The sequence below is a fragment of the Lissotriton vulgaris genome, chromosome 9 (genome assembly GCF_964263255.1).
Source record: "Lissotriton vulgaris chromosome 9, aLisVul1.2, whole genome shotgun sequence".
NCBI lineage: Eukaryota > Metazoa > Chordata > Amphibia > Caudata > Salamandridae > Lissotriton > Lissotriton vulgaris.
In genome coordinates, this window is record NC_141697.1 from 1,227,562,685 (window position 1) to 1,227,583,112 (window position 20,428).

The 20,428-nt window shown below is 43.9% G+C and overlaps 1 protein-coding gene across 1 annotated transcript in view; it reads right to left on the reverse strand.

The window, feature by feature from the left end:
• Window positions 1-20,428, reverse strand: part of CIMIP7 (ciliary microtubule inner protein 7) — a 246,714-nt gene that overhangs the window by 147,957 nt on the left and 78,329 nt on the right. The gene's annotated exons all lie outside the window — the stretch shown is intronic.

Sequence of the window (20,428 nt, forward strand, 5' to 3'; positions counted from 1 at the left end):
GGTGAGCAAAATAATGATGGATTAAACCCAGATCGGTGACAGGGTGTGAATGTTTTGCCATTGTGCAACATTCCGTCCATCATCTTGTGTGTTTTGCTCTCCTAAAAACCTCCCTAAGGGCCCGATGTAGGTAAATCTACATTTACCACTTCATAAATACCGAATCATACCGAATCGGTATTTATGAAGTGGTAAATTAGAGGGGGGGAGATGTAGGTATTTCAGATACGGTAAATACCGAATCTGTAAGATTCGGTATTTACCGATTCTGTAAATACCGATTCGGTATCCCCCATTGCTTCCTATGGGCCTTGAAGCCCATAGGAATCAATGGGCATTACCGAATCGGTAATTACCGATTCGGTAATTACCGATTTGTGCAAGGGTGCAGGGGGTGTCACTTTGACACCCTCCAGCACCCCAAAAAAGGGCATGTGAGCCATGTGGCACACAGACATGCCCTAAGGGCATGTCTGTCTGTCACATGGCATAGGTGTGCATGCACACATGTGCATGCACACCTGGATTCGGTATTTTAACACCCAATTGGATTGGGTGTTAAAATACCGAATCTGAAGGGCCTGTGGGACTGAAAGTAGTCCCACCTACATCCCAAATGTAAAAAATCGGTAAAATTACCGATTCGGTATTTTTGCGATTCTGTAATTTTACCGAATCTGTAAAATACCTAATCGGACAAAAAAAGGTCCCCTACATCTCAGTAGGCCAAATACCGGTCGGAAACGGCCGAAATCGGCCGTTTCCGACCGGTATTTGGTACCTACATCGGGCCCTTAGTCTCTCTAAACACTTTATGATTACCCACTAAACCCCTCCCCACACTCAGCCAGTTCTTCCCACATTTACTGCTGAGTGTTAAACATATACATGTGAGGAGCTCCTCATAGAAAAGACAGGCGCTGTGGAGGTGGAGATTTACACACGCAGGTTTGTGAATAGTGTTTTGTAGTATTTAGTAGGACAATTATATGACTACTGAAGAACTACATGAAACACACCAAAGAGCAGAACAGGTCTGGAAATAATGTATGACCATAAAAGTGACTCTGAAACAGTAGGATGTGTATGTGAACAAAAGTTGTTGAGAGTTGTAGGTAACCCAAAGCTAGAATGATTCCCATCAGACCACCTTCACGATGGAGTTAACGTCACGTGGGAATTACTGTACAGTCCATACCTCATCCGACCAAGTAGTGCCGGCGTGGAGAGTGGATGTCAGAAATCTAGCCATGATGTTTACCATGAAGTGGACTAGAGTATGTGCAGTGCTCAAGTGGTGGTGATAATTAAAATTGACTACGCTGATTCTATGAGGACATACATGGAGGAATCTGTGTGTCAAGAGTAAAAACACGCCAGTATGGTGACTGCCCACTGGCGCTGTGTAGAACGGTCGACATGTTTCAGCCAACGGGGATTTGCCCCGGCTTTCTTCAGGACCTTCAGTATCAACTAGCTACTGCAACCATTACTACAGGTAATGTGTGACAAAAAATATTTGTAAAAAATAATAATAGTGAGTTTACTAATAGACAGTTAAATATCTACCAGGAACTTCAACGCTTTAAACGTCCACTGGCGTGGGAGAAGCTTGTCTTCTTCCTGTCAACAAATAAAGATTCATTATACCACAACACTAATTTACACAACCACAACCATCTGTATACAGAGAGACTATGTAGGAAATACTCATGCATGAAAAATTTACGTTCAGCATATAAAGAACAGCATAATAGCTAAACCACCAAGAGGCATTTCCTCCAGGTGATACTCACCCAGCCTTGTGTGGGTGACGGCCTCACCTCACCCGGCAACCGCTCGGGAGTATGAGGCCCCGCTCTGTGGTGTAGAAAAAGGGGACACCATTAGCATACTGCTCTGTAGTGTCCCAGCTAATCGCTCTACCCATCTAACCCAACGAACGTGTGATAGGTACCTAACTGACCCACCAAAGTCCCCGCACAACCTACCCTGTGACACAATTAGTGCGATATATCCCATTTCGCAAGGCTTAGTCTAGACCTTTGATAGTGTCTCTAAGCTGTCTGTTGACAAAAAACTTTAGTTTCTCATTTACTTATACAAGCTGGAAGATTAATACATAGACCAGTCACCTAACATTAGTAGGAGTAACTGGAAAAAGGCCCAGAGGTGACCAATAAGTGACCATTATGGCTGACCACTGTTCAAAACTACTGTGTAGTCCCTTAACAACATCCCATTTCTACAGAGACGCGGGACCAAACCATTAGTCTTATTAGATCTAATGAAGTGACTGGAAAAGGCCCAGAAGTGACCAATAAGTGAACAATAAGTGACCAATATGGCTGCCCACTGTTCAAAACTACTGTATAGTCCTCTAACAGCATCCCATTCCTACAAGGACTCGGGACCAAACCGCTGGTATTATTAGATAAAATGCCGGCTCTGATCTACAGGAAATCACTTAAAAAACGGGGGAGAGCCCAAAGGGACACCCACCTGTCCGTCGGTGCCTCCGACCATAAGTAGAGCGGAAGTGGAGGTGGTTGAGGGGCCGCCCGTCGCCCTTAAGTAACCGCCGATTGTTTGATGATAAGGCTAGGAGCCTCCGCCCTAGCTGTGAATGCAGGCGCGAGGGAGGAACACTAGTCCTTCGCGCATGCGCAAATGCTTACAAGCAAAGGCAATGTTTTTATTAAGCACATAATCGCGCGTTAGTATGGCCAGATTACCATGCCAGTCTCTTTTATATCTGCAACGTAGTCTACCCCCTGTCTGTGTTTTTAAATTATGTTTCTATTCAGATTATGGGTTGACAGGCGCGAGGCGGGAACACTAGTCCTTCGCGCATGTGCAAATGCTTACAAGCAAGGGCAATGTTTTCATTGAGCACACATTCGCGCGTTAATATGGCAAGATCCTTTTATATCTGCAACGTTGTCTACCCCCTGCCTGGGTTTTCAAATTGTGTTTCTATTTAGATTATGGGTTGACAGCTGCCCCTGAAATTTCGTGCAAGAGTAAACCAGGGGATACTTTTCCCTTAAGCATGCGTCTAGAGTGTAGCGCTAGAATGGACACAGTGTCCACATGAAAATAAGCACGGAAGGGACAGCACTGCAAAACGCTGTTGGTAATTTACAAACAATGGTGGTTTGAAAAGCATGTTTAAACGGGCAGGAATCACTTAGTGGCAGTGCAAAATTTTTTACCCCATAAGGATAGTTATATATACACAGTTAGGTCTTTGCATGTTAAGTGAGGGAAAAAAATTGTTGTTATAGTAAACTGCGTCATTTGGGAAGGGCCGTTCCCAAATGACGCAGTTTACTATAACAACAATTTTTTTCCCTCACTTAACATGCAAAGACCTAACTGTGTATATATAACTATCCTTATGGGGTAAAAAATTTTGCACTGCCACTAAGTGATTCCTGCCCGTTTAAACATGCTTTTCAAACCACCATTGTTTGTAAATTACCAACAGCGTTTTGCAGTGCTGTCCCTTCCGTGCTTATTTTCATGTGGACACTGTGTCCATTCTAGCGCTACACTCTAGACGCATGCTTAAGGGAAAAGTATCCCCTGGTTTACTCTTGCACGAAATTTCAGGGGCAGCTGTCAACCCATAATCTAAATAGAAACACAATTTGAAAACCCAGGCAGGGGGTAGACAACGTTGCAGATATAAAAGGATCTTGCCATATTAACGCGCGAATGTGTGCTCAATGAAAACATTGCCCTTGCTTGTAAGCATTTGCACATGCGCGAAGGACTAGTGTTCCCGCCTCGCGCCTGTCAACCCATAATCTGAATAGAAACATAATTTAAAAACACAGACAGGGGGTAGACTACGTTGCAGATATAAAAGAGACTGGCATGGTAATCTGGCCATACTAACGCGCGATTATGTGCTTAATAAAAACATTGCCTTTGCTTGTAAGCATTTGCGCATGCGCGAAGGACTAGTGTTCCTCCCTCGCGCCTGCATTCACAGCTAGGGCGGAGGCTCCTAGCCTTATCATCAAACAATCGGCGGTTACTTAAGGGCGACGGGCGGCCCCTCAACCACCTCCACTTCCGCTCTACTTATGGTCGGAGGCACCGACGGACAGGTGGGTGTCCCTTTGGGCTCTCCCCCGTTTTTTAAGTGATTTCCTGTAGATCAGAGCCGGCATTTTATCTAATAATACCAGCGGTTTGGTCCCGAGTCCTTGTAGGAATGGGATGCTGTTAGAGGACTATACAGTAGTTTTGAACAGTGGGCAGCCATATTGGTCACTTATTGTTCACTTATTGGTCACTTCTGGGCCTTTTCCAGTCACTTCATTAGATCTAATAAGACTAATGGTTTGGTCCCGCGTCTCTGTAGAAATGGGATGTTGTTAAGGGACTACACAGTAGTTTTGAACAGTGGTCAGCCATAATGGTCACTTATTGGTCACCTCTGGGCCTTTTTCCAGTTACTCCTACTAATGTTAGGTGACTGGTCTATGTATTAATCTTCCAGCTTGTATAAGTAAATGAGAAACTAAAGTTTTTTGTCAACAGACAGCTTAGAGACACTATCAAAGGTCTAGACTAAGCCTTGCGAAATGGGATATATCGCACTAATTGTGTCACAGGGTAGGTTGTGCGGGGACTTTGGTGGGTCAGTTAGGTACCTATCACACGTTCGTTGGGTTAGATGGGTAGAGCGATTAGCTGGGACACTACAGAGCAGTATGCTAATGGTGTCCCCTTTTTCTACACCACAGAGCGGGGCCTCATACTCCCGAGCGGTTGCCGGGTGAGGTGAGGCCGTCACCCACACAAGGCTGGGTGAGTATCACTTGGAGGAAATGCCTCTTGGTGGTTTAGCTATTATGCTGTTCTTTATATGCTGAACGTAAATTTTTCATGCATGAGTATTTCCTACATAGTCTCTCTGTATACAGATGGTTGTGGTTGTGTAAATTAGTGTTGTGGTACAATGAATCTTTATTTGTTGACAGGAAGAAGACAAGCTTCTCCCACGCCAGTGGACGTTTAAAGCGTTGAAGTTCCTGGTAGATATTTAACTGTCTATTAGTAAACTCACTATTATTATTTTTTACAAATATTTTTTGTCACACATTACCTGTAGTAATGGTTGCAGTAGCTAGTTGATACTGAAGGTCCTGAAGAAAGCCGGGGCAAATCCCCGTTGGCTGAAACATGTCGACCGTTCTACACAGCGCCAGTGGGCAGTCACCATACTGGCGTGTTTTTACTCTTGACACACAGATTCCTCCATGTATGTCCTCATAGAATCAGCGTAGTCAATTTTAATTATCACCACCACTTGAGCACTGCACATACTCTAGTCCACTTCATGGTAAACATCATGGCTAGATTTCTGACATCCACTCTCCACGCCGGCACTACTTGGTCGGATGAGGTATGGACTGTACAGTAATTCCCACGTGAGGTTAACTCCATCGTGAAGGTGGTCTGATGGGAATCATTCTAGCTTTGGGTTACCTACAACTCTCAACAACTTTTGTTCACATACACATCCTACTGTTTCAGAGTCACTTTTATGGTCATACATTATTTCCAGACCTGTTCTGCTCTTTGCTGTGTTTCATGTTGACAATAGGGGAGCGAGCAGTCAGGTCGTAAAATATTCCCCTTGACCCCCCCACACAGGTTTTGTATTTAGTATACTGAAGAACTACAACATGCAGTCTGTGAAACGACCCCTAAAGGGTCCAGGCTTGTTCCTGACCCCACACTGTTCACAACTCCAAACATGCTCTGAAATGGCTCTCTGGCTCACTACTGATGTTTTTTTCAAATGTAAAACCATGTTCCCATTTTACAAACTCAACAAGACCAAGCCAGGCAATCTTCACAATCAAATTACAGGACACAGCTGACCGGGCAACACAGGCTGCAAACACACTCTACTTTCTGACTTAACCTCCAAACAATACCTAGGAGGACCAAGATTTGCTGTCCAAGCCCCAGTCTTCCCAAACTCTTTCCACGCTGAGGTCTGAGGTGGACAGGACAGTCTTCCAGTGGTTTGATCTCATCTTCTGAACTTTTACATCTCCTTACTCAACAACTCTTGGGCTCCACCATGGGCGTCAATTAGGAGGAGTAACCATGGGAAGCAATTGGTATAACTTTGGTACCCCTGACACTGCTCTTTGTACCTTTGGGGACAGAGGTAATGATGGCAGTGACATCATGAGAAAGCCATCAGGGCTCCTGTAGCTCTGATTACTTCTAGAGTATTCATGCCTTTTCCCTTCTTCACAAACTCAGAAACTAAAAAGGGACATTGAGGGGCAAAGAGAGACACTGTAGGTCATTCATGGGATGTAATCAGGGTAGAGGTGGATGAAAGGTACAGAGTCCTTCTCCCTCTTCTCCACATACTTTGGTGAATGATCGACTATAATCAGGGCCACAGGAATTATGTGATTGTGTGGCGATTTTTGCATAATTATAGATTTGTCACATTTACTACACAATCCATCATCTGCTGCATAATCTGAAGGTTTTAACAAAAAAAGATTGTTGTTTCTAGCTGAAGTAGTTTAAAAGTTAGTAAGAACGCAGCGACACGTGTGGCCGTGCAGTGGAAAGTCCTTTGCAAAGGTGGAATGGCCGCCCATTCTGCCTCTTACTGCTTATACTTGGGTGTTAAACTGGTACTAAAGAGGTGCAACTAATGCCCAGACAGACTTAACAAGTTTAAAATTGACAAAAGAATAAAGTAATACTATCACAAAATGTGCCGCATAATGCTGTATAATTTTCCTTTTTGCTGCATTATTTACTTAACCCTGCTGCATTATTTGGCCCTCCACTGCCACATAATTCCAGTGACCCTGACTATGATTCACCTTCACAACTTTTCCTTTCTTCTTCGTTTTCCTTTTTAGGTCGAGCATTCAAGACCTCTTGTATATACTTTAGTATATACTTATATACTTTAGTTATACTTATATGTGTATGTACTTTCTGGGCTATAAAGATCAGCCCTAGGACTTGTCTGCTTCCGCTTAGGGACTTTTTTTTCTGTTCAACTGCCTCTATTTAACGTTCTTGATAGAAAACGACCAGCAGAGGTCAGTAAAATACCAGAATCACTTTAGCATACTGTAGATTCCAGACCATAGAAATTGTCTTCCATGAGCACCCGTAGACAATAATATTTGTTTCAAATCTTGTATGTTCAGTGATATGACCACCGACGGGCCAGATTTTATATTAAAAACAAAGCTTTGGACTATACAATTTCCACCTGAAAGGCAATATTATTCTCCATGTGTTCACATACCTGGCGTGTCACGCAGTTTGGTGCTTACTGTCCCTCCATGTTAAAGAACAGTAGATGTTTCAGCACCCAGGCTAATGTGCTGCATAGCTAAATACATATAAGGTCCCAAAGGCGAGACCGATTGCATTGTTTCATCTCTTACTGCCTTCCTTCACGCCCAATTTACTGATTCGTGCACCAAAGCAAATGTTCTACATTTGAGTTTCATAACTCAACTTTAAATTAATACATTATCTACAGAAGGAAAAGTTGAAGACTAGAGAGAGAGTCTGGTAGAGAGCGCGCGGTTTCAGGGGTATAGAAGCTCCTTCCAGGCTCCCACGTCCCCGGCCTGTGCAGAGAGGCGCTGATTAGATCCCGAGGCTGCGTCTGAAACGCATGAATGCAGCCCGTCCCAGGGAGCTTGTCGCTTTAACGAACCAGCGCGTCCTCTGTTGTGTTTGCAATGAAAGGGCCTTGCTCTCTGTGCTTGCTTCCGCTCCCTCATTACCGCGGGATGGAAACGGACGCGGGAAACAAGCGAACAACAAAGCGGCGCTGATTGCTTCCCCTCACTGAACCCCTCATAATGAGCATGATAGTAAAACTAACCGTAATAAAACCATTATTAAAAGGGCGGTGCCAAACAAGAATAACAAAGAAAATATAATAATTATGCCAACAAGGATATCAAAGCGCTACCGCTGATGACGGGAGTACTAATACAAATAATCATTATGCCACACTTTCGAGCAGGCCTTAATTCTATATTCCTGTTACCAGGCAGTGGCATGGAACAACCTCCCCCGCACCTCAGGGCCGCCCCCTCGCTACAGCAGGAGGGCCCTCTGCACCTCAGGGCCACCCCCTTGCTCCAGCCGGAGGGCCCTCTGCACCTCAGGGCCACCCCCTTGCTCCAGCCGGAGGGCCCTCTGCACCTCAGCAGTTCAGGAAAGAGCTCAAGACCTGGATGTTTCAATAAACATATCCCCTTGCAGCAGCAGCAACCGCAGCGCCTTGAGACCCTCGCGGGTGATTTACAGAGCTCTTTACATACTTGGTTCATTGATTTCTAAGCTCTGTAAAACATAGTGTTACTGTGACCCAATTTAATGTACTTGATACTAAGGTTATATTATCAAAATGTATCTATAAATCATTTTGTCCCATTACTTCGAGCTGGTGATGTTGAACAAAATATACTGCGCACAGCAAGGGGGCTTGGTACGCACAACATCATCTCATAAATACTCCATGAGCGCAACCGGCAAGTGTGCGGCGGATACGCTCAGTCGGGAGAGAGGCCCTTGTAAGGCATGTTTTTCATCCTTCCACTCTGGTCGAACTCAATTGGTCCAGGTTGGTTGTTTCCAGTGGGGCCTCCTTCCGATGCGGCCTGGAGTGCCACTAGGTTCATCCTGTCTCCAAACCAAAGGGGTTTTTTTGTCTGGCGTTAGCCAAGACTTATTGATTTTACTAAAATGATATGTATAATTTCCTTCTTCAAGGGGCATTCTTCATCCATTGATCTGTCGCTGTGTTACATTTTGCTTACACCCACTACTCACTACAGCACGCACACTGGGGCAGTGGGCCAGCCTACTTCAGCCGCTGGCTAACTTCACTTTGAGTGACTGCATTTTGTCCTATCTCAGAGAGCACATTCACACACAAGGTAGGTCCCTTGAAAGCCAGTGTCAGTGCCGGTGTTTTTGTTTTTACTTTATAATCACTTTAGTGTTGCTTTTGTGGTTAGAGCCTCATGTGATAGCAGGACACTTTGTCCCTGCTATGTGCTTTTGATGGAGCGCAGGGTAAATTCCAGCTAGGAGTGGCCTTTGTTTATCTGACTGCTGTTATTTCACAGCATACCAGAGTGTGTCTATTTGAAACTGTTTTTTTTAAAGCTATCCACTTTTTAGTATGCACACAATGAAATACATTTATAACTGCACTCCTGCAGGGCATGCTGGTATGTATTTTAACAGAGTACAGTCGTACTTGCGAACTAGTTTAGTCCGTATATCCTGCTTGTATGGCTTTCTATTTTGCTTTTAATGTTGTTGTATGTTGTGCTTATGTAGACGTTTAACTATTAAATTATAAATTGCAGCTGTGCTGTTTATTCCTATTCCTTCATGATCTATCTATCTATCTATCTATCTATCTATCTATCTATCTATCTATCTATCTATCTATCTATCTATCTATCTATCTATCTATCGCCCTCACTCACTCACTATATCTATCTATCTATCTATCTATCTATCTATCTATCTATCTATCTATCTATCTATCTATCTATCTATCTATCTATCTATCTATCTATCTATCTATCTATCTATCTATTGTCGCAACTCTATCTTTTTATCTGTCAAGGCAACCCTCTCTATCAACGCATCTATCTCTTATCTATATCTAGCTGCCCATGTATACCAGTCTATCTATCTTTATAGCTTCTAACTCTATTTATCTACAGAATCGCCTCTGTCTTTGTATGCCTCTATATTTAACTATCTTTCAAACCTATTTGTAATGGATTTGAAAAAGCATTACAAAAAGCATTAGCAGAGGCAATAAGCTGGCAACCAATTGGCTTTTATGTCTGGTGTTAGCCAAAACATATGATTTTGCCTCCATTGTGTTTATAACGCAGTTACCTATAGAGATTTTCAGCCAGACTTCATCCATCTATCTGCTGTTGTGTCATTCACATTTTCTTCTGTCCACTCCAGCATGCATCGTGGGTCAGTACACGTCAGCCACTGACGGACTTCACTCTGAGTTACGGCATGATGCTTGTTAACCAGAATCACATCTACCAAATGGTACTTCTCTTCATGGCCAAGAACTATTATGGCAATATGTGCTTTTTGAGACTAAAAAATATTTTTGGCTTTAGCCAATGTTTTGTTCTAGATTGATGAGGTCCCTGAAACTTTCCTAGGAATAAAGTTTTGCAAAATCTATGACAGAGCAATACAAGAATGTATCAAAGCCAAAAAATGTGTGGCTAACATCAGACTTATCACCTTTGCTACCTTTGCTTCACCTGGGGCACAGCCTGTATTGTGAGGTTATTTGATAAATGGTCTTGACAGCCGGCGACAGTAGGGAAGTGGTGCGCTGTGACATGCGGTTTAATCCTCTGGCCACGTGAGGTTGCACGTGCGCTCTCAGGCGTCCATTCTCTGTGGGCCTCGCGCATCGCAGTCCTCTTCTTGTTCCCAGAAGCAGATGTACAGAGCCCATCCAAGACTTGAAAACAGCAAATACACGTAAGAGCTAATGCTCCCAATCACAGGGCTGGACTGGGAACCACAAACGGCCCTGGCAAAGTTCTCGGCCGCCCCCCCTACTTGGGGTGTGGTTGGAGGTGCCGCTGAGCTCTTTGCCGGGTCGGTTTTCGGCCGATTTTGGTACAGGGCCGATTTTGCTGCAAAAACCGCCCTGTAACAAAATCGGCCCCCAGGGGCCCAAAACATGCCCCCACCAGTGCGCCGCACTGTGGGATTGCCTGATGCCAAGCTATGGCCAGTCCGGCGCTGACCACGCATCACACGAACAACAGGGTTGGTATTACCTCAAGAGAGGAGGCCCACACAGGAAACATCACGTGCTCCGTGCAACGCTTGGATTAGAGGGTGTGTGTCAAAGGCCCATGGGCCTACCTCCTGCTTAACACAGAGTGCAAGGGTTAAGCCATGACTAAAAAGCCCATGAATGGAATACTGGGATATACAAAATTACACACCATAAGGCAGTGACGGCGTTAGGCATGGGCTGTGTGGGCAGTTGCCCAGGGCCTCGTACTCAGCCCACCAGCATGTGGCCCCGCACCAGTGCAACACACCACCAGCCCTCTTGTACCCCTGCTGATTCAATTGAAAGAAAAGCGTCCCTTTGCAACTGGGCCATGAGAGGGAGGGGGTCCTCCCTCGGCCTCTTACGGATGGTGTCCCAGTTCAAGGAGATGCATGTTGCAGGGTTGTCCTGCAAATAGGTCTCCTGCCCCGCTACCCATTCAGAGACACTGCGAGACGCCCATTGCCAGCACTTTAGCGCCCCACAGGTTTAACTCTCGTCCCACAACCAATTTTCACACCTTCTGCCCAAAATGGGCTGTAAAAGAAGTGCTTGTAGGTGGCTGAGAGGAGGAGCTGTGGCCCAGGAGAAGCAGCTTTGTAGCCCTGAATATGTCACGTATGCAAATTAGAAGGGCCTCACACATTCCTTTTCGGCCCAGGGACCCAAAAATCCTAGAACTGGCCCTGCCTTAAGGACACACGATGCCCCCAAATAAGCCTCGAGGAACAAGACTGACAGGAGAATAATGAAGGAATGGACAAAGCTAGATTGTGGGGAACGTACACACTGTGAATGTGGACCAGGAGCACACAACAAAGTTTGCCATTCCTGAGCCGTACTTTAACCATCGGATCATGGAATACTACAGAGGTGAAAAATAAACTAGATGACAAAGACTGGTAAACCAGTCCCAGGATGCTTGTTTCCGGTACAGGGAAGACCTGGCTTGGCAGTTGGGGCTGGACTGTTCCCATGAGGCACAGGGTCAAGACTGATTTGCATATAGCTGGGTTTGAACTGGGGTGGCGAAGTGAGCTAGCGAACAATGATGGATTCAACCCAGATCTGTGACTGGGGGTGAGTGTCTGAAAGGTTTCAGAGCTCCGTTTATCACCTCCTTGTGTTTGCTTTGTTCGCCCTAGGTTTGCAGGGTATGCCCAGACGTGGGTCCCTTGCTCACTTTGCCACTGGATTCAAGCTAGCCTGGCTGATGAGGGGTGTTATCCCGAAACCGGTCCCAGGATGCTTGTTTCTGCTACAGGGAAGACCTGGCTTGGAAGTTCGGGCTGGATTGGTCCCATGAGGCACAGGGTCAAGACTGATTTGCATATATCTGTGCTGAACTGGGGTGGCTAAGTGAGCTAAAGAACGATGATGGAATTAACCCAGATCTGTGACTGGGGCTGAGTGTCTGAAAAGTTACAGCACTCTGTCCATCATCTCCTTGTGAGAGGAGGTCTGGCCAATTTGGTTTCAACCCTAGCACAGTGACTCTTAAAAAGACCTAAACTAAATCACACTTTTCCAAGTTTAACACAAGATTATCTTTTACACTGATAAACTTTTATAATAAAATGTTGACCAGTACATGAGGCTGTGGAGGTACTCGATAAAGTATTGGAAACATTTACAAAGAGATTCAAACCCGCGTGTGTTTACATTTGGGTGGGAGATTTTAAAGTTAGTCCTTCTTTGTATTGCTTATTAGATATATGTGGATTCACTGATGCTATAGGAAATAACCAGGCTCCTTCTCCTCACAACAGCTATGGTGAGTGCATGAATGAATGACTATTTAAGTGTAACCTAGAACTGTTGATACAAAGTGATGTTAGAGGGAAAGCACCTCTACCAACCTTCCAAGGGAACAGGAAGGCTCACATATTGACCATATAATGCTTTCAATGAATAGTTTAAATCTTTTTGGCTCACTAGTTTTAGAAACTCCTAGTTTTAGTGACCATTTCCCACTTACACTAAACTTGATTTTACAAATCAAGTCCTTTGCAGCTCTCCAGATGGCTGTGCAAATTGACATTGCAAAGACAAACAGGAATAGCCTGAAGTGGACAGGGGTTAACAAAACAGATCTCCTGGAAAAGTTGGTGAAAAGCAATAAGGGGGACTTTATAGTCTGTACTGAACTTGATGCCCCTCCAGATAATATAGTGTTCATTTTCAGAAAGATCACCTCTGCCTTGGCAGATAATTTAAAAAAGACCAACAAGGGGACAAAGCGAGAGAACCTTTGACCACCACTGTACACAAGCAGATTCAATATTAAAAAAGGTGCAACCGCGAATCCTGAGGGACAATGAGGAAGCTAAACACTCAGGCTTAATAATAAACAGGCAATAAGCCGGAGGAGGAAAGAACTGCAAGAAAAGGCATGGCCAGTTCAGAACAGGCAGCAGGAACCAAAGACAGTACTCTTTTTTGGAAAATAATAAACTCTCCTTTTCTTAACGATAGTTCGGACTCAAGCGTAGAGGCGGTAGTCTCTCCATCGGATTGGAAAAGCCTTTTTGAAAAGATGTTTAACTCACTACCACTAAACACGACGGTATTGCCCTGAGGTCATACCCACTTCAAGCAGTTAGCCTAAAAGAAGTGGTGAATGCCATTGAGAAGCCCACCTCAAAGAGAGCTCCCAGCCCGACGGGGTGCCAGGGGATTCTTTCAAATCTTGCATACCTCAATGGACACCAATCCCATGACAAGTATTCAATGCTGCGGCACGAGGACCTTTCCCATCTACATGGATAGATTCTATAATAGTTCCCATTTTTTAAAAGTGGACAGTGGGGGCGGCAAGTTCTACCACCCGATATCGCTCTTGGATTTATCTGTAAAAATAATGGGGAGAATCATTCTCGATAGATTATATACCTGGGAAGCAGGAAATCACGTGGCAATATGGGACCAACCTCCACTCTTGAAAAAGGTACTGTATTTGCGGCCTATATGTAGCCCGCTTCCAGTGGTGGTGGAGCAGCGTCATTTTAGCTCCACTTTAGCATGCCATAGAAGTGTGATATTTACTCACACTTACCACCATATATTTTGTGTCCCTTAATCCTAAAAATGTAAAATGAAGCATTAAACATATCGCTGGAGTGTATTCAATGTAGAAAATAGTTATTCACATAACTGTGTGTTCTAATATCTTCATTATAATGCCACAAATTGTAGTTCTCATTACATTTACACTTTGGTATTTCGAGTTATGCTGTCTTCACTGAAGTTTCATTTTGTGTACTCATGTATTAAAGGTCAAAGTAACTTTATTCGGTTTGAAAAAGAGAACCATAAAAGTGCATAAAATCGACAGTACAAGTTATAATTCCAATGACCTATTTACAAAACAACGTAAAAGGCAATTCATACAATTTGATTATTAAAAAAGAAATGAAAATAGAATAACAAGTGTACAATCCTTAAAATTCAATCCTTAACTAGACACACCGTTTGGTTCAAGTGACACTTAGGCTGTATGTTGATAAATCTAGCTAATCCGATTCAGCTACAACTACTAATACTGTTTCCTAATAGCGATTGCAACTTTAATGTAGTTGGAAACCCTAGTGCATATATTAACTGTAGCCAAAGAGTGCAAGTAGTTAAAACTGTCAATATAAGAACATGGCCTTTTATCTTTTAAAATCAGGACTACAAATGTTGTTATAGGTACTTTGTAAAGAGTGCAAAATAGCCTAATTCATATATTAATGTTGCAATTATTATTTAATCCTAGGTGCATATATAATCATGAATTTACTGTGTATACTGACTGTTTTATTAAGTTAAATTAACCAGAGGCCTTAAGCATTTGGTCTTCAATGTTTAACCTTCAACTGAGAACGTTTTGCTTCTGCTGCGATGTTCTTTTTTTTGCAGATGTGTTCACTTGATGTCATCGTCAGTGAAAGGCATATTGTGTATTAGAGATAGTGAAGTCCGAGAGTAGAATTCTTGGCGAAAATGAGTGGCGCTAATGAACTGAGAAAGGACTCCTATTCACATCGTATTAGGAGCAGGGAGACATCCAACGCTGACCTGTAGGCCAAACCGTAGGATCGGAAGGCTGAGTAAAGCCTCCAATGTCTACTGTGAGAAGGTGGAAATATACTGGAGTCAATGACGTGGAATTCTGGAATGTTTCTTAGGGTTTCATTGGTGTTCACACTTTAGTCTTTAGTTAGATACCCTTTAGTCTGTGGGAGTTTCGACCTCTCTGCTCATATTTCCATTGTGTGACTTCATGCTATACTTTGCTTTGTTTGGAGAACATTTACTGGTGTCTCCACCATGCTGAGACCTTCCTACTTCCTGATTTCACAAGGTTTCTCTAGTCTTCAACTTTAGCTTTGAATTAGTTAAGGCGACTTTAGATTTATTCATGTATAGACGGGAGGATTGAAATTTGTGCGCCGATCATCAAATTCTATTTCTTGTCTCCTGTACTGCTGTACCTAAATTTCTTGTATGCTTTTTGTTACAAGAGCTTAATTTCATTCGATGTTTTGGCATACCTGTGGGGATTGTGTATCTTTATACCATGTTTTTGAGAATTATATATGTTTGTTTGGCTCTTAATTTGTAATACATTTCTTACATTTCTTAAATTTAAATTTCTTAAATTTACTTAGTGATTCTGAGTCCTTAATGTGTGGCCAAATAGGTTATTGTATACATTGAATTGTTTGATTAATGTTACCTCCCCTTTACCGCTCAGGCCACCATCAAAGGTCCATCACAGGTGAAATGGTAAGAGGGACCCAGTGCTCCATCAGTGATGAGGTCAAAAGAGGGCGACAGCTGTTCACCTCAGGTTTATAAGCCCATTGCCTCCTCCCATTCACTGAGGTCACCCAGACTGACCACTTCATTTGGAGCTGTACTTTTTGGAAAGGCAGCAAAAACTACAAAGGAGCAGAAGGGAAACTATCCGCAATATTTATTTATTTATTTATTTATTTAGCGATTTGTAGAGCGCCTGGTGACCCGTAGGCATCCCCACGCTATAGCATTTGCAATACATAAGCTAAACACAACTGGCCTCCTCGGATCGACTAATGGCGACTAATGGCGACCCCTGATAGTCAAGAGGTGCACTTTCCATAAGGTGTTGAATATGTGGCCTGCTCAGTCTGAAATATCTTACCGTTTTTAGCTTCATTGAAAAAAAAATTCTGTTCTGATTCTCCACTCTGAGATTTGGAGTGTACCGGAATGGGTTCTTAATATCTCCAAAGTTTAACTCTTTTCGATGGCCAGGAAAACAAACTGGACAGTAAGTCCAGGTGAAAAATAGGGAAAAGCAGTGCAAGTGTGCCGCACAACAAAAATCTTCTGTTTGGATTGTTCCCAAAAAGTATCTGTGATGTTCGAGGTGGACGCTCAAGCCAGGCTCGAGGCATTTCTGATATTGGCGGTGGGAAAGCTCAAGCAAGGTTTGAGCTCAAGAGAGGTTTGAGCCTTGACGTCCTGTTGGAACCTCAAGCCCAAAATGAGTCGAGTTTTCATATGGTTTCTGCCTGCCACAATCCCTCTGCCCAGTATGTGGCAGAGCAGCTGGCCATGAAATTGCAAATCACCTAGGGTCAGATGTACAAACATTGGAAATACCGATTTCCTATTGCAATTATCTCCAAATCACAATTAGGGAATAGGTATTCCTAACGTCTGATTTCTTCCCCCCCTAAATAGTGATTCATGGTACATCGCAAATTGACCTACCTCATGAATGTTAATGAGGGAGGTCACAATTTGCAACCCATTAGGAACTTCATCCATCACAGGGATGGTGGCCTGCTGAGGTCAGCAGACCACTGTCTGTGATTGCTTTTTAATAAGGCTATCTTTTCTTTCCGTAAAGGAAAACAGAATTCACTTAAAAATAAAACAATTTTACCTTGAAGTTGTTTTTCTGACCACTGCCTGCTCCTAAAAAAATATTTTTCAACATTAGCAATGCGAATGGATTACCACCACTTTTCAAAAAACAGAATTCTGTTGCAAAATAGTAATACATACCACACCAATTCGGTATTTGGAAGGGACACCCAAAACAAGCCCTTCCAAATACTAAATCGCAAATGAAATTTGTGATTCATTTTGTATATTTGTAAAAGCCTTTTTCCGGTCTTAAATTGCCCGATTCAGTGAATAGGGCCGTTTGCGACCGGAGAACTACTTAGTACATCTGGCTCTTAATCTCCCCATGCCTAAAAAATTAATGTAACTGGTGGTCATGTAAAGCGCTCCATTACCTTTGGGTCAAGATTGCGCCACATAAAAACTTCTGAAAAAATGCACATAGGTAAAAAAAAAAAAAAGCATTCACATGAACGAAGGAAAGACAAATAGATACCCACTAGCAGCCCGCCTAGCGTTGCCCGGGGCAGAAGGGGGCTGGGGACAGCATTTCAGGCTTGCGTGCACCTTACCTCAGCGCTTGCTCCTAGTCGCACAAACCCAGGCCCCCGCTCCAGTCTGCCTCACTTCACCGCCCCCACTACTCTCACTTAAATGTCTACACCAAATGTGAAAGCCGTTTTAAAACCTATCATTTATTTTGCTATCCCGCTCCAGTCCGCCTCACTTCACCGCCCCCCACCACACCAAGCCAGTCCGCAACAGTCCGCTATCCCGCTCCATTCCGCCTCACTTACCGCTCCTCCCCGTGTACTTCACCGCTCCTCCCCGCTTTTCACATACCACATGGCGCTGCAGTCTTGCTACGTTCTCCGCTCCTCCATGCGCTGTTGTCCTCCATTCCGCTCCAGTCCGCCTTACTTCACTGCTCTTCCCCGCGGTTCACGTACCTCATTACCTTCAGTCTGGCTAAGTTTTCTGCTCCTCCCCGCGCTGTTGTCCGCTCCTTCTCGCGTTCCTGTCCTCCGATGATGTCAGCACGCACGTTGTTAGCACACACGGCTGGCGCTAGTTCTTAGGGACTACTTTTTTTATTGTTTATTTTTTAAATAACGTTTATTTTTATTTTTTTTATAGCCTATGTCCATCTACTGGACCACCCCTTTCCAAAGCTGTATTGGGTGTTGCGATTCGTGGTGTACTTTTCGAGTTTACCTGGCTCAAAGGACACAGTTCTCTCTTTATAATAGTAGTATAGATGTAGTGGCTGATTAATACAAAAGGGAATCAGGAAACCTGGATAAATCACGGCTTCCACACCTAAAATGGGTGATTTTAGGCAAATATTTTATTTCACTGATACTTCTTTTTCATTATTATCGCGTATGAAAGCACTTTGAAATATGTGACCAGAATATTAGTTGAACAAATACTTATTGTGTTTGATTTATTAGACTATAATGTTGCTCTATAATATTCTGGGCCACATGCATTAATGTCAAAGCTTCCACATGCAGTAGAAATGCACTTTTTTTTAATTTTGAAAAGACTTTATCATATTTTACGTGATGTATATTTTATAATTTACATACAAACATTTTCAGGGCTTGGCTCGTGCAAGGGTTCCAAGAGACAAGTGTGACCTGTGGCTCGGCTCTCCCTGTTAATTTGCTGGCTCGCCCACCTCTATGTGATGCGCACAGTACACCATGCCACCATGCCCTCCTGAAGCAACTCCACCATGTCTGGGCATAATGCAGAAGCACCAGACATCCTGTGATCACCAACATGTTCTCCATTGCATTGTGCACAACAGGGATCTTCAAGGGGACCCTCAGAACCCTCTGTCAGACCCTCCTCCGATGTTGTCAATTGTTTTTTCCCGCGTCGGGTTCAGAAGGCGTCTCAGTAGGGTGGGAAGACTCCCTATCCAGCTGTTGAATAAAGGCATGGAGACCCTTAGGTTCATGGGGGGAGAGATGAGAATTGGAACCCTCCTACTACACTTTGGCAAGGTTGGGGGTATTTAACGAGGAAGGTGCAGGCTGCAGGGAGCAGCAACAACTCCCTCTGAACTTGGGGAAGGCTGTGGAAGTTCATGAGGGGTGGAGGGGGTGTATTTTAACATGCTCATAAATGAATGTATGAAGTTACAACGCATACATTTACAATGCACGCCTTTACAACACAGTTTTTACATCGAAACATCCTTTACAACGCATTCTTTTACGTAGCATGCTATTACATAGCATTTACAGAAACTACCTTTGCAACGCATACCATTACAACGCACGCCATTACATTGCATTTAAGGTAAGTGTTGGATAGTATAGACATAATAATTACTATTCTAACTCCAGTGAGTGCAACAATAGGGTACGTGTGGAGAGTGTAGGGGTAAAAATGACAATTCTAACTCCAGTGAGTGCAACAGTAGGGTAACTGTGGGATAGTGTAAGGGTAATATGCGTTGTAATGACTTGCGATGTAATGGCTGCGTTGTAATGACATTATGTGAAGGTAGTGCGATGTAATGAATGCGTTGTAAAGGTTGTTTCCCCTCATAAACAGGGCCAGAATTAGCTGCTGGCAGGTTATTGAGTAGTGTGAACTCATTGCGAGTTGTGAGGATGCAATGTACTGGACCCGAACATCAACAGGTGCCAAGGACCGTGGGAGAACAGTAAGTGGGCCTGAATGGGACAATGATCCAGTGCCCGTGGGTATGCGAGACCTGTCCCTTGAGAGATAAACCACAGGGTGAAGTCACTTTATCGTGGATTGTTTAGATGGGTCACAGCTCTGCACACACCTTCCCTCACCTCACTCCTGTTTTAACGTCCTAGGTTGAACCCCTCCAGATCCCGTCGAAGCTGGGCAGAGATCCCACCCATGGCCGACTCCACTTTGTAATGTAATGCAATGTAAAACAAATCATATGTAACATAAAGCAATTAATGCACAACACATTGCAATGTGAAGCAGTACATGTGTAATATAATGTGCGGTAATGAGTTTGTAAGGAAATGTAACAAAAGGTAACGTAAAGCAGATGTAGTGTAGAGTTAAGGATTGGAGTGACAAGCCAAGGGCATGCATGCTTAGTCTCAAGGAGCACTTGTATACACTTACAAAACAACTCTTCAAGTCTAGGCGGCAGATTTACAAGGACTGACTCATCCCTGTGTATCAGCAGGAATGCGCCAGGTAAGATGCGTAACGCAAGTTTACTCTTGCGCCACCACAGATGCGCCGCATTTACAATTCAGCGGATCTTGGCGCAAGGATAAACAGATGCGTGACGCATCTGATGGACCAAGGGCGGCGCATTGCTGGAGTTGAGTCGGAAGCGTGACGCAACTCCAGCAATGCTCAGGGGCTGCCAATATCTAACATGCTTCAGAAAAGGGGGTGGTGATGAACAGAGTGTCTGAATTAAGCAGACCACTCTTATCCAGTCCAAAGATCAGGGCTTGATCCATCACGTTTTTCAGCTCACTGCACCATCCCAGCTCAGAACTTGGCTATATGCAAATTAGTCTGACCCTGGCCCAGTGCATCATGGGAACAGGGCAGACCAAACTACCAAGCCATTTCTTATACTGGGAAGGAAACAAGCTACCGGGGACCGGTTTCTGGCATTTCAGCCGTCTTCGGCCCGGCTTG